We start from the raw sequence: 12,720 nt of genomic DNA on the forward strand, positions 1-12,720 counted from the left end.
TGAGGCAGGCAGGAGCAAAGGTGGGGCAAGGCTTAGCCCCTTAGCCTGATGAGTCACAGTTTGCACAGGTCTGTTTTACTTGCTTCTAGGATGTCATAGAATCAATGCACAACAGAGAGCCCACCTCTGCCACACACTTTAGCACAATAACATAAACAGGTTGGAGGAAGACACCAACGAATGGTTTGTGAAAGAGTTAAGATTTGCAGGGTGCGCTCGCAAGTCATGTCCTTCAGACTGCTTGACGCAAGACAATTTTCCAACATGTTCCTATGGTGTTAAACTTGCATGTGGTCATTTGGGCATTATTGTTGTTGTTGTTGTTGTTGTTGTTGTTGTTATTAAAAGTCTGTTTTTTATTTTAATGTCAGCATAGGAAACGTTCAACATAGGGGCATATTATTTAGAACTGTCATCTATGTACTATTTCCAGTTTGACTCTAAAAGGAACTATTGTAAGATCTAGGGGGGGGGGGTGACACTAGATTTATCAATCAGCAGAAAGAAATCTCATTGCTGATTGTGGGGGGGGGGGTGGCAAGCAATTGTAGCTCCATATTACATTATTCGGGGAATACGGTACTTCTTGGGTATCATTTTTGTGACGACAACAGACCAGTTGGATTAATAGATCATAATGAGTGCTGTGTACCTCATTAGCTCCCCTGTTGCTTTGTTTAGTGCCATTGTTGTTGGAGAATTTGCCACCTGTATACACCTCTAATATACCTAGTGCCCTAGAATTCCACATAAAACCAAGGGAATATTTCTCGCAGGCGATGGGGTAGGACCAATTCAAGCAACTCATGCTTAGGCCCCAATTCTAGGCCTCGCTTGTGTATACAAATACTCCATTGAAGTTTATGGGACCGTTTTCTTTCAAGGACTGGGGTGGTTATGGCCTCAAAGTCTTCCATTCAATATCAAGCACACCACAGGATTGTACCTACAATACAGAAAAAAAGGAACATTTTCTTCAAATCTGCACTAGTGCAGCCTCCTGGGCTCTAGTGGAAGTTGGTCTAGTGTGTTTGCTACGGGACTGATGAATGACACACTCTCCTACCAGCCATTATTGGATAAATCTATTTACACAGAAAATATTGACCTGGACCAGTGAAGTGGGACTGGAAACAGAAAACTAGCAGGCCCCAAAGGTAGAAATGTATTTCCAGCCAAGAGTGTTAGCAACTCAAGCCCATAAACAACAGCACTATCATTAATTACTCAGACAGGGGCAGCTGCAAATGCAGCAGGAAGACTCCAAAGCCAATGTGGAAATAGTTCTGCTTGCTGATGAGCTGGGGAGGGGAGTGGGCAGGTCTAGGTCACCATGAGCCAGTTCCTGGGCTGAAGAGGCTAATTTGCACATGGGCAGAAGCAAAAGGGAAATCTAAATCCTGGATGAGGAAGGGTGGGAAAATTCACTCGGTGCGGAAGTAAATAAAGCAGCTTCGAGACCCAGGAGGTAAGGCTTGTCATCCTAGAGGTAATTAATTTATGAAATAGAACATTGTGGGGGAAGATAAAAATTGTGTTGTGTGAGACTGTAAAGAAAGTGGAAGATCCTTACTTTAACACACTCTTCCCCTTTGCATAGACGGCAAAGCCTGAATTCAGAAACCAAGATAAAAATTATTCTGTGATGTGACTGGTTGGTACAGTGGTACCTCTGGTTACGTACTTAATTCGTTCTGGAGGTCTGTTCTTAACTTGAAACTGTTCTTAACCTGAAGTACCACTTTAGCTAATGGGGCCTCCTGCTGCTGCCGCGCCACCGGAGCACGATTTCTGTTCTTATCCTGAAGCAAAGTTCTTAACCCGAGGTACTATTTCTGGGTTAATAGAGTCTGTAACCTGAAGCGCCTGTAACCTGAAGCGTCTGTAACCCGAGGTACCACTGTACTAATAACTAAACAGAGATCAATAGCAAAAGACATAGCTGGTTATTTTAAACAAGTGTATTAAACTCAGTTCCTATTTACCTGCCATTGACTTTTTTGCTTCTGTATAGGCTCTCTGCCTCGCAGTCCCTCTTTTCCTCAGAGCTCCCTTGTCTGCTGTCCACTCCCTTTTTGATAACAGCTTATGGCTTACCTGTCCGACACCCATTTCCCTTTCTCTCTTAGGTTAAGAAACAAGGTGAGTAAGAGTAGGGAGACATGACTGAGGTGTGGGGAAAGTAGATAGGCCTTGTCAGTGCTATTTTTTCTAGGAAAAAAGGTGCCGGAACCAGTGTAGTGTAGTGGTTAAGAGGGGTAGACTCGTAATCTGGTGAACCAGGTTCGCTTCCCCACTCCTCCACATGCAGCTGCTGGGTGACCTTGGGCCAGTCACACATCTCTGAAGTCTCTCAGCCCCACTCACCTCACAGTGTTTGTTATGGGGGAGGAAGGGAAAGGAGAATGTTAGCCGCTTTGAGACTCCTTAGGGTAGTGATAAAGTGGGATATCAAATCCAAACTCTTCTTCCCTTGTTCTCTTATAATGGCAATGGAGCCTACCCAAGAGGTGCCAAAACAGAGTTCTGGCTGGGAAAAAAGCCCTGGGACCATTCAGCGAAGCTGCATGCTGGAAGATTTGGAACAAAAGAAAGTGCTTCTTCACACATAGTATAGCTAAACAAAGGAATTTTCTACCACCAGGTATTTGCCGGCTGAAAGCATAGCCCAGTACATGGTTCCATCTGAGGTGGGTGGTTCATGGCAGCTCCTTCCAGCTCATGCACATCTCAGGAAAACATGGCTAACCATGATGTGCAAACTGAGCCATTTCAACAGAGCAGCACCATGCAAGACAGCATTAGACTTTGCACTTTCTCTTTTCTATTTAGATATGAGACTTGGCTGTCAAGGCTTTCTCTTTTGCCCCCCATCAACGAAAAGAAAAAGAAAAAAGGAGTGCCTAATTTGCAAGCACTAAGCATTCCATTTCCAGTGCAATATCCTGTTTCAGTCCTAGCACAGCAGCAACATGTTTCCTTTGGCTTATCTGTATACATTATCACTGCCATAATGCATCATGGCCTGGTTACAGAATCACCCCGTGTAAAATACGCAGTTTTAAAAGCAGGCATAATTGCATAATGCTGTTCAGTCCGGAAGAATAAATGCAGGAAATAAAGTCACCTCCATCTGATAATGTAAGCTGCATAAACTCTGCAGTATTCAGATCAAGCACAGCAGTTGCCCAAAACAAAAAGGGAAATAAAACACTTTGCAGGATTTTTGTTGTCAAAAAGGTTTAATTTTAAACAAAGTAAAGCAGAAAAAAATAAATTTAAGGGGCAAAGCTGTCAGTAAACAGCCTTTTATAAAACAACCAGCACTAGGGTGTCCATGTATCCTACTTTACAGAGTTCTCTGTTTAAAGGCGTTGTTCTCCAAAGCGTTGTCCATCATGTAGCAAGAGCAGAGGCCGTCGTCACCACCATAGTGAGATGTACTGTATTTTCATTTAAATCATAGCAATTATTTCTAAATTTCCATCCAGACATATAAATTAGTATATGAAATTTGTATGCCAATCTGTGTCTTCTCCCCCCCCCCCCCTTTTTTTTTTGCAGTACATAAGGGGCTACTTTAGGCTGCACCTACTCTAACCGAGACTGCCCCACCAATTCAAGAAACGTGTCCAGAGTGCTATATTTATCTTGTGGGGTTTTACTTGTTTAGAAGGGAAGACATGAACTCATTTCGATATCATTCTTATTTTGACAGTAGTACCTGATGGCTCGCACCCGATAGCTTCAGGCTCTCATTGTCTTGTGAAAAGAAACGGTAGAATACAACTCCTACGTCCAACACATTTAGAGTTTACTATGGGAGTGGAACTAGGCCTTTTAACTGGGGTTTTCTTGTATTTTAGCTTAAGCATGCCACAGTAAACCAAAGTTGAACCATTTCTCTATTTTCATGTTGCAAAAACAAAAACCGAGGTCCTTATGAAGCAAAACAGTAACGATTTAGCATATGCACCACAGTTCAGAGCTTATATAAGCCACCTTTAGAAACATGTGAAAGTAGCGATGGTACAAGCATTTGTTGGTGCCTGGCTCACGGAGTGTGGAAAACCCAAGGCCAAGCTGAGTAGAAGCATTGCAGGGGGTTGGATGAGATGACCTGCAGGGTCCCTTCCAACTCTACAATTCTATGATTCTAAGCCCCACAACTTCCAAACCGCATGCCTTCCCAATACCCCCTAAGGCATCCATAGCATCTTCTGTGCCAACACACACTCTGACTCCTCCCTTCCCTCCTCCTTAAATGGAGAATAAATGGTCGGAGCAGAGATGAGAGGCAATGGGGAATAGTTCTTCCTCTCTTCCAGCAACCTCACACCACCAGCATCAGAAACACTGGACCTAGTAGATTCTAGCAGGGCAAGTCATTTAAGATCTCCAAGCAGTCTTGGCTCCGAAACTGGCCTGATTTCCCTAGTGGATGACCTATGCCAGATTTAGAGAAGGAGAGTGTGACCTTGCAGTTCATCTTTCAGTGACTTTCGATACCGCCAACTATGGTATAATTTCTGTTGCCTTAAGAAATGGCATTATAGGGCCCTATTCTTCAGTACTTCCTCACATTCCTGGAAGATCAGTCCCAGCAGGCAGCTGGATGCTCAAAGGCATTTCCATTTCATGCCTTTGAGCATCTACGTGAAACTGCTGGGAAATGTCATTCAGGGGTTGGATTGAAATGCTGACAACAAAGAGCTTTCCTTCTCGTTTCCACCATCTGATCCTAGGAAGGCAGTGGGAGTCTGGTGTCTGGTGGGAAATCTGTGTCTGGAGTTCCTCCAGGAGTGGACTGCAGGGGCAGGGGGCAAAATCTAGCTAAGATGGAAGCGCAGTTCCTCAGGGTTGGGGCAAGAGTGAATGCAGCCTGGAGGAAGAAGTTTGTGGGTACCTTCCTTGGATGCTTAAATGGTAGGGATCCTTTTCACCAGCCTTCAGCTGTTTCACCTGCTGGGCCTTCTCTGGAGAAGATGCTGCTTAAGATGTCTACCTCCAGGGTGATTTACTTCAGTGCTGTGGGGCTGCTTTTGAAAACAGGCTAGAAACTTTAATTGGTGCAAAGTGCACCTATTTTTCAGCACCACGCAGAAAGTTTTTTTGTTTTCCCAAGTCTTTTAACACCTCTTCATGTCTTTTAACATTATTGATTTTACTTAGTCTCTGAAGGATAATGGCAATTTGGCCTTACTTTTTTCACTTCTGTAGCTGGGCTCAATTTTGCTGGATTGGTTGCCGGGCTTTTAATTTGTGTCTACCTATGTTGGATTTTATTGCTGGATTTTATCTACTACAGGGTTGGTTTGAATGATTGATGGGTTTACTGAGTTCTTCATTATGGTTGTTTTCAATTTTGTGTCTTATTTTATTGTGCACGTTATGTGGAGAATATTTTTGATGCTCAGAAAATGTGTCCATATGAACATGGATCTCTGTTCCACCTGTACTGGCTACCTATTTCTTCCCAGACTCAATTTAAAGGCCTGGTAACGGTAAAGGTAAAGGGACCCCTGACCATTAGGTCCAGTCGTGACCAACTCTGGGATTGCGGCACTCATCTTGCTTTATTGGCCGAGGGAGCCGGCGTACAGCTTCCAGGTCATGTGGCCAGCATGACTAAGCCACTTCTGGCGAACCAGAGCAGCGCACGGAAACGCCGTTTACCTTCCCGCCGGAGTGGTACCTATTTATCTACTTGCACATGACATGCTTTTGAACTGCTAGGTTGGCAGGAGCAGGGACCGAGCAACGGGAGCTAACCACGTCACGGGGATTTGAACTGCCGACCTTCTGATTGGCAAGTCCTAGGCTCTGTGGTTTAACCCACAGCGCCACCCGCATCCCAAAGGCCTGGTACTGACCTTTAAAACAGATTAGGGCTAGGTTACCTCAGAAGCCAAGAAGCCACCTGCTGCCATAGCAATTACTTAGCCTTGAGATCAGCGCCAGAAGACCTGCTTTTTGCTCTGTCAATATGCAGAAAGGGTATAAGAAACATGCCTTCTTTTTGGCAACTCCCTCCTTCTATAATTTTTAATGACTGTTGCTAACTTTTTAATTGCAGACCCAGTCACGGGGAAGCTCTAGGACGCATCTGCCCACACCTGGCTTCTGGACAGAGTCTTCCCACTGGACTCCTCTAGCGGGGTACCCTGTAATCACACCATTGGGGGTAGGGGCGTTGCACCACTTCTCTCCACCCCAACGTTCAGCTAAGGATTCCACCCAGTGCCTTATCCACCAAAAGGTGTGGCAGTTTGTTATGAGGAAGGCAAAACCTCCAAACGGGGCGAAACTGTTTGCAGGCAAATTCCTTTCCGGCTCTAGTAACGTGTTATGGGATTAAAATTGGCCACAACTTTATTAAATTCTCAGATGTAGGAAGACCTTGGCTTAGGCATTGGGCATTTATCCCTCCCAGTCCCCAGCTGGGGATCTGGGGAACATCAGGGTTATCCAAAGTGTGTGGGGATTGGGCTGACTCTGGAGAACGTCTGTTCAAGCAGAGAGCATGCCCCCACCATTTTGCGCGTCGTAGGGGAGAGCACTGACAACCCATTGGTGTATGACCAGTGCCTCCTCTCAAAATAACCACTTTAACAGGGAACCCTGAGATCACCTCCACAGGGGGGCTTCACGCCCCCCCCCCCCCCATTGAGGGAAGATAGACTAAAGGAGCCGATTGAGGACCAACAGGTAAGTTACACCCTCTATCGTGAGTGTGCGCGGTCCTAACTCTACCTGGCCAAATCTCTTGGCAAAGCCCCCCCCCCCCCCGCCGGGATTGGCTGATTGATGAGGCTAGGCGGGAACCTCCAGGTATCCATCTCAGAGGGGCGGTGAAGCCAACTACCTTCCAGGGGGTCTAATAGTACCCGGGGGGGCTGCGTGCGATCACACAAAAAACACCCCCCAGTTTATGCAGGGAGCGGTCATTCTGGCTCCAGATATGGCAACCAGAATGAACCATGTTGTTGTTGTTTAGTCGTGTCCGACTCTTAGTGACCCCCTGGACCAGAGCACGCCAGGCACTCCTGTCTTCCACTGCCTCCCGCAGTTTGGTCAAACTCAATGACCAGCCTTAATGAACCATAGCAAGATCAATTGGGTGGTGCAAGGAAGGAAAAGGATAGCATACATTTAAACACAGCAGGCATTCTATTGCCATAAATGAAAACACAGAGCACAGCATAACGGGAGGGCGGGGGGTGCTCTTCAACCAACTGTGGCCCCACCACTGGCGGCACCGGCCTAAATAGCTGCCTCCTGATTGGTGGATAGGCTTGGCGGGCTTTCCCACCCTCCTTTGCATCCGGCCATGGGAAATCCCCAGAGGCCGGCCACAAAACGCAGAGGCCTTTTTCCTGCAAAGGGAGGGGGCCTGGTGCGCCACCATCACCGCCCACCCCATGACTGGGTAAGCAGCCATTTTCAGCTGGGTTTTAATGTGTGATTTGTTGTGTTCAAGCAATTGCATTAACCGGCTGCTTTTAATCCCTGTATTAAACAGCAATGCCCGTGCATGTTTTAGTACAGCTGCACTGGTGTTTTTATTGCTTCATTTGATCTTATGTCAATTCTATTTTATTTGCTGCAAGCCACTTTGGTTGTTCTAAATGGAGCAGCAGGATAGAAATACTGGCAGTAATAATCAAATACAGCCACCTTCAAACAAATCCTAAAAACTAGAAAAGGAAATAGAGCATGGTTATGTGATCAACCTTGCAGGTGGTGCTGTGGGTTAAACCAGAGAGCCTAGGACTTGCCGATCAGAAGGTCAGCGGTTCGAATCCCCGCGAAGGGGTGAGCTCCCATTGCTCGGTCCCTGCTCCTGTCAACCTAGCAGTTCGAAAGCACGTCAAAGTGCAAGTAGATAAATAGCTACCGCTCCAGCAGGAAGGTAAACGGCGTTTCCGTGCGCTGCTCTGGTTCGCCAGAAGCAGCTTAGTCATGCTGGCCACATGACTATATGCCGGCTCCCTCGGCCAATAAAGCGAGATGAGCACCGCAACCCCAGAGTCGGTCACGACTGGACCTAATGGTCAGGGGTCCCTTTACCTTTACCTATGTGATCAACCTACTACCTGATATATAACTGGAAATGGGTTTATCCCATGTCAGAGGAGGAGATAAAGTCATAAAAATAGGTGCTCTCCATTTATTCAGTTCAGTTTGAAGAACTTAAATTCTACACCCTCTTTGGCTAAAATCACCACTAATGATCTCTGACATTTGAAATTTAACTAATCAGGGCTAACAGCTCCAGCACCAAAACCACCCAGAGGTCAACTAGAAATATTTTGCCTAGCAGTAAGAGCAGCTGACAAAATTAAAACAGCAGCAGCAGGTGACTTTGTTGGGGAAACTCATATGGCCCCCTCTCTATTGTCCTTTTAGGTTCCCATTAAGTGATATTGTGATTGCAATGGTCAGGCAATACCTGTGAGGCCAGAGGCGGGTGGCACCAGGTGAACCTCCCCCTTTATACTTTAAACACCTAAGGTGCTGGATAAATGCAAATAATAATAATAATTTGGAGTTTATGTACATCAATCCATGATGTCTTATCAATTATCTGACGGCAGCAAATTAAAAAGGAATAATATAGCTATCAGCGCCTTGTACACAGTTCCCCATTTTTGCCCAAGGCTTAGCATATGGCAACCTTTGCTGACATGCCTGCCTGAACTTTATGTCCAAACTCCCAATGACTGTCAGCAGAAAAACAATGGCTAAAGCTTTCCATATCACAGGGGGCAGAGGGAGTTTTATGTTAAATCTGCTTGACACAGCTTTAATTCACTTCAGAGTTGCCATTATTTTGTTTATTAATTTATATATTAAGGTCTTTCCATGCTGCTCCATAACCAAAGGTCTCTGGGCAGCATCCATTTAAAAAATGGTTAAAATACAACAACTTGGATCCTAACTTTCCTTCTGTTTCCCATCTCCCCTTGCAGAGAAGGGCAAGCAAATTCATCCTGATTCTGAGCATACTGAGCTAAAACGTTTTCAAAGTTACAGGATTGAAAGAACATGCAACATTATTCAAAATCCCTCTCTCATACGACTGCTACAACCAGAACCCCCCATATCTGCCCCAAGCCTAACCTGGTGAGACAGAGAGAAAGCGCTGGCAATTTTGCTTATCCTTCCCTTACAAGTCAGAGCTACTTTCATCATTTATTTATTTATTTCCCGACTTCCTTTTTAAAAGCAAGGTCCCTTTTCTCATTTAATCTGACAAAGATTGTCCTCTTAGAATGACCTTTCTCCCCACCCCCTCTCTTTCCCCTTCCCCTACCCCAGGCTATTGCCCTCATGGCAGTAACTAGATAACACACTCTATCAGAGTTAAAAAAAAAAAAATCATTGGAAAGGCACTAGAGCTGATAGTGGCATCAATCCTAACCTGACACGGGCCAGGGTCAACCATTTATCTCTTCGCATTGCCTGTGGTAACAGTGGCAGCCATGTTGGCTTTCTCTTCGCAGCTTAACAACCTTGCAGAAGGCACATTTGTTCGTAAAGATAACATCTGCACTTAAACTTGGACTTTCAGTTGTTGCTGCTGCTGCACACTGATCACATAGGACTTACTGTTCTCCTGGGGTGGGAGGTCATTTAATATAATTTTGAAAGACGGCTGTCCAGATATCGAGAAGAATGAGGCGATACGAAGCAGCATAGGTTCAGAGAAGCCTACAAAATATCACTGACAAACATCAGTGTAAGTATGAAGACCAGAGGGCCGGCTGCTTCCAACTTCAGAAGTACTGCTGGGGGACGGGGTGTCAGATAATAAACTTTGTAATGACTTGTCTTTTTCCATGCATCACCAAGTAGCCAGAGTGATTTAAATGAGGCACCATCCATGAAGGACGTCACTCCTGAAAAGGGAGGATCAAAAATAGATTTTGAATTGCTTACAATGGGGGCAGGGGTTACAAAAAGGACGTAGAAGTTTGCCATACTTTATGAAAGAGGCCCAGGGCGTGGGACAATGATTGCCATGTGTCACCATCTGTAACAGGTCTAGCAATAAACAGTCAAGAGTAAATGTGTGCATAGAAAGAAATGTCCGCAACAACCAGTAGAGCTACTGCCTGGACTGACTGATCTTACGAGACACAGTGAAGAAGTGGTCCTTTTGAGGGTGGAGGGTGGAGTGTGTGTAGGCAGAGCAAAAAAAGAAAATACAAACTTTGTCCATTACCTACCTTCCCACATTTAATGGATATTTATTGGACAAAATAAGAAGCATAAGCAGGATGAACATCATTCTTTAGGTTTGTTTTAAGATTTTCAGAATTGAAAGTGGCACCAGATGCACCCATGTTTTTCTTATTTAGAGAATATGGTTTTGAGCATGGTTTGCTTTCTTTTTTTGCTTCTGCACTGCTCCCCATTTTTTATTTAAAACTTTCCCCGTCAACAGAGACCCCTAAAGCAGCTCACAGTGCAAACACCTAGAACAGAACACACATCAACAGGAAAGATGGGTCAAGCTTCATTCAGAGTAATTAGACCCATAGCAGGTAGACAAAAATATCTAGAGGAAGGAGTTTCAGTTTCCCATTGAAGAAGGGTGCACCAATACTCGGGCCACAACCACCACTCAAGTTCAGTTATTTCCACAGCTGCACAGCCAGCACTGAAGTTCAGTCATACCAGTGGTTGTTTAATTAAATACTTAATGCCTTTTTCTCTTTTGTGGGGAGAGCAAACTAACCACACAATTCAAATCAAAGATCTGCTGAGATGAGAGCGTTTGGATTCAGTCAATCTTGGGCTTTCCCAATTGAGCCAGAGATACAAAAGCATAAGACCCTCAACCCCAGCTCAGCCAGGTGTTAAGTCTCAAAAAAGGGTGATTCTGGGGGCATGGGAGAAGCAGAAATCGTGTCCTCCTCCCAGAGAGAACGCATTGCGGTGAGATCAACAAGACTGACTTCACTGCTGTTGTGAGTGGGAGCGATTGGATAACCACAACAACCTGACTGGTGGTCCCTCGGTTGCTGGGGTAATTCTGGCCAATGGGATCGTTTTATGCATTAACCGGGCGACCTACGGTATATATCGCTGCACGTTGTGTTGAGCTTCCTCTTTTCACCTTGTGCATCAGATCACCCACCAACCCTCCCTATATTTAGGGTTCATTATGACCTTCCTATGCCATCATGGGTTGTCTGTTTTGGGGACAGGGGCCTGGTAGGAATTTTCCCATTTGGCTGATTGGCTGGTGCCATTGGGTTTCGCCTGCCACGTAGCAAATTGTCACAACTTTGTAAGGTTTGGCAGTTAGGCATCGGTTCAATGTGGAGTGGAGGGGAGGTTGTCACACCTGCCCCTCCAATGCGCGAAAGGTATTCCGTTAAAGGAATCCAGGGGCTTGCCTTGCTTTTGTCCGATCCCCTTCCGGGGGTTAGGGCCACGCCAGAGCCCCGGGGAGCATTTGGGGTGAGCTTGAGTCTGAGCCTGGCCCAACGCTCCCCCAGAATGTTTTCCCTTACTGACCTCTGCTGGAGTCCAGTCGTCAGTTCTGCCCTGCTAAGGTCAGGTGCAGCTAGTCAGGAACCAATGCCTAAGCAAACCACTCACAATCTGTAATCAATAAAGCTGTAGCCAAAATTATGCCAATAACCTTAAATTATATTCTGTGTCAATTGTGTCTTTATTTATTTTGGGGGGAGGACTAGGGAACTTATCACGCTACAGGGCAAAGAGAGACTTGCACCCATGGCCAATTTAGCTCACAAAAAGGGTGGTGTAAGACAAATGCCTCCTGAACAGAATATGGAATAGGGATTATGCCCACTTTCAATAGTTAGGGTTGCTCTGTTAGGCAGAAGTACATTCAGTGCAGCACCATGAACTGGAATGGTTAGAGTTATCAGCCTGCGTGTTCCATAATGATAATCTCTCGAGAGACTGGATTGTCACAGATCCAGTTCTCCACCAGCTCGGTTTTCCTGCCTTTGGCTTCACATACATGGCATCTGCCCTAAAAGATGTATTCATACCACCTATGGTGCCAGGGGAGTAAGGAAAATCTGTACAAGGGAAACATTGTTAAAACAGCATGCTTGCATGATGATTAGGTCTGGTCTAGTGATCTGGAATAATAATCTGCAGGCTCACTAAGCATAATAGGTTCAAAGACATCCAAGCTTGGTCAAAACCTCCCATAAGCCCAGAGAGAACATCAGCATCTCGTATTGAGATGTTTACCCCATCAGCATGTTTACCCCATCAGTGTCTCGGTGGTTGACATTTCATTAGATATCAGAGGTATAAGTGGACAGGTTATTCCTCTGGGCTTCCCCAGCCCTGTATTCAGAGTAGCATTTAGCCATGAGCTAATAAGCCACCAGCATCTTCGTTTCTAAAAAGGTTGAACTGCATTATTTACAGAAGCAGACTCCCCAGGTTAATCACAGGCTAAGTTGCACATGCAGTGGATTCCAAAAGGAATGCTAAGAGGTTCTGTCTTACACAAATGAATTCATTCGTGCATGATCATCATCACCACATATCCTAATAGTAGACTTAGATGCTCAAGGCACTGCACATGGTTGTCTAGATTAACTTCACCATGGTAGATGGAGCTGAAAAATAGTGACTGTATGGTAGCTACATACAGGGCCAGCCCACCCATGAGGCAAGAAGGGGTGACTGCCTCAGGAGGCAGGAGCTGCAGGTTCGGCT

At 45.4% G+C, this 12,720-nt stretch overlaps 1 protein-coding gene across 3 annotated transcripts in view; it reads right to left on the reverse strand.

Annotated features, from left to right (window-relative positions):
* The window catches only part of PKHD1 (PKHD1 ciliary IPT domain containing fibrocystin/polyductin), a 239,609-nt gene that overhangs the window by 148,611 nt on the left and 78,278 nt on the right, over positions 1-12,720 (reverse strand). The window lies entirely within an intron of this gene.

This window comes from Podarcis pityusensis (genome assembly GCF_964106645.2).
Source record: "Podarcis pityusensis genome assembly, chromosome: 3".
Taxonomy (NCBI): domain Eukaryota; kingdom Metazoa; phylum Chordata; class Lepidosauria; order Squamata; family Lacertidae; genus Podarcis; species Podarcis pityusensis.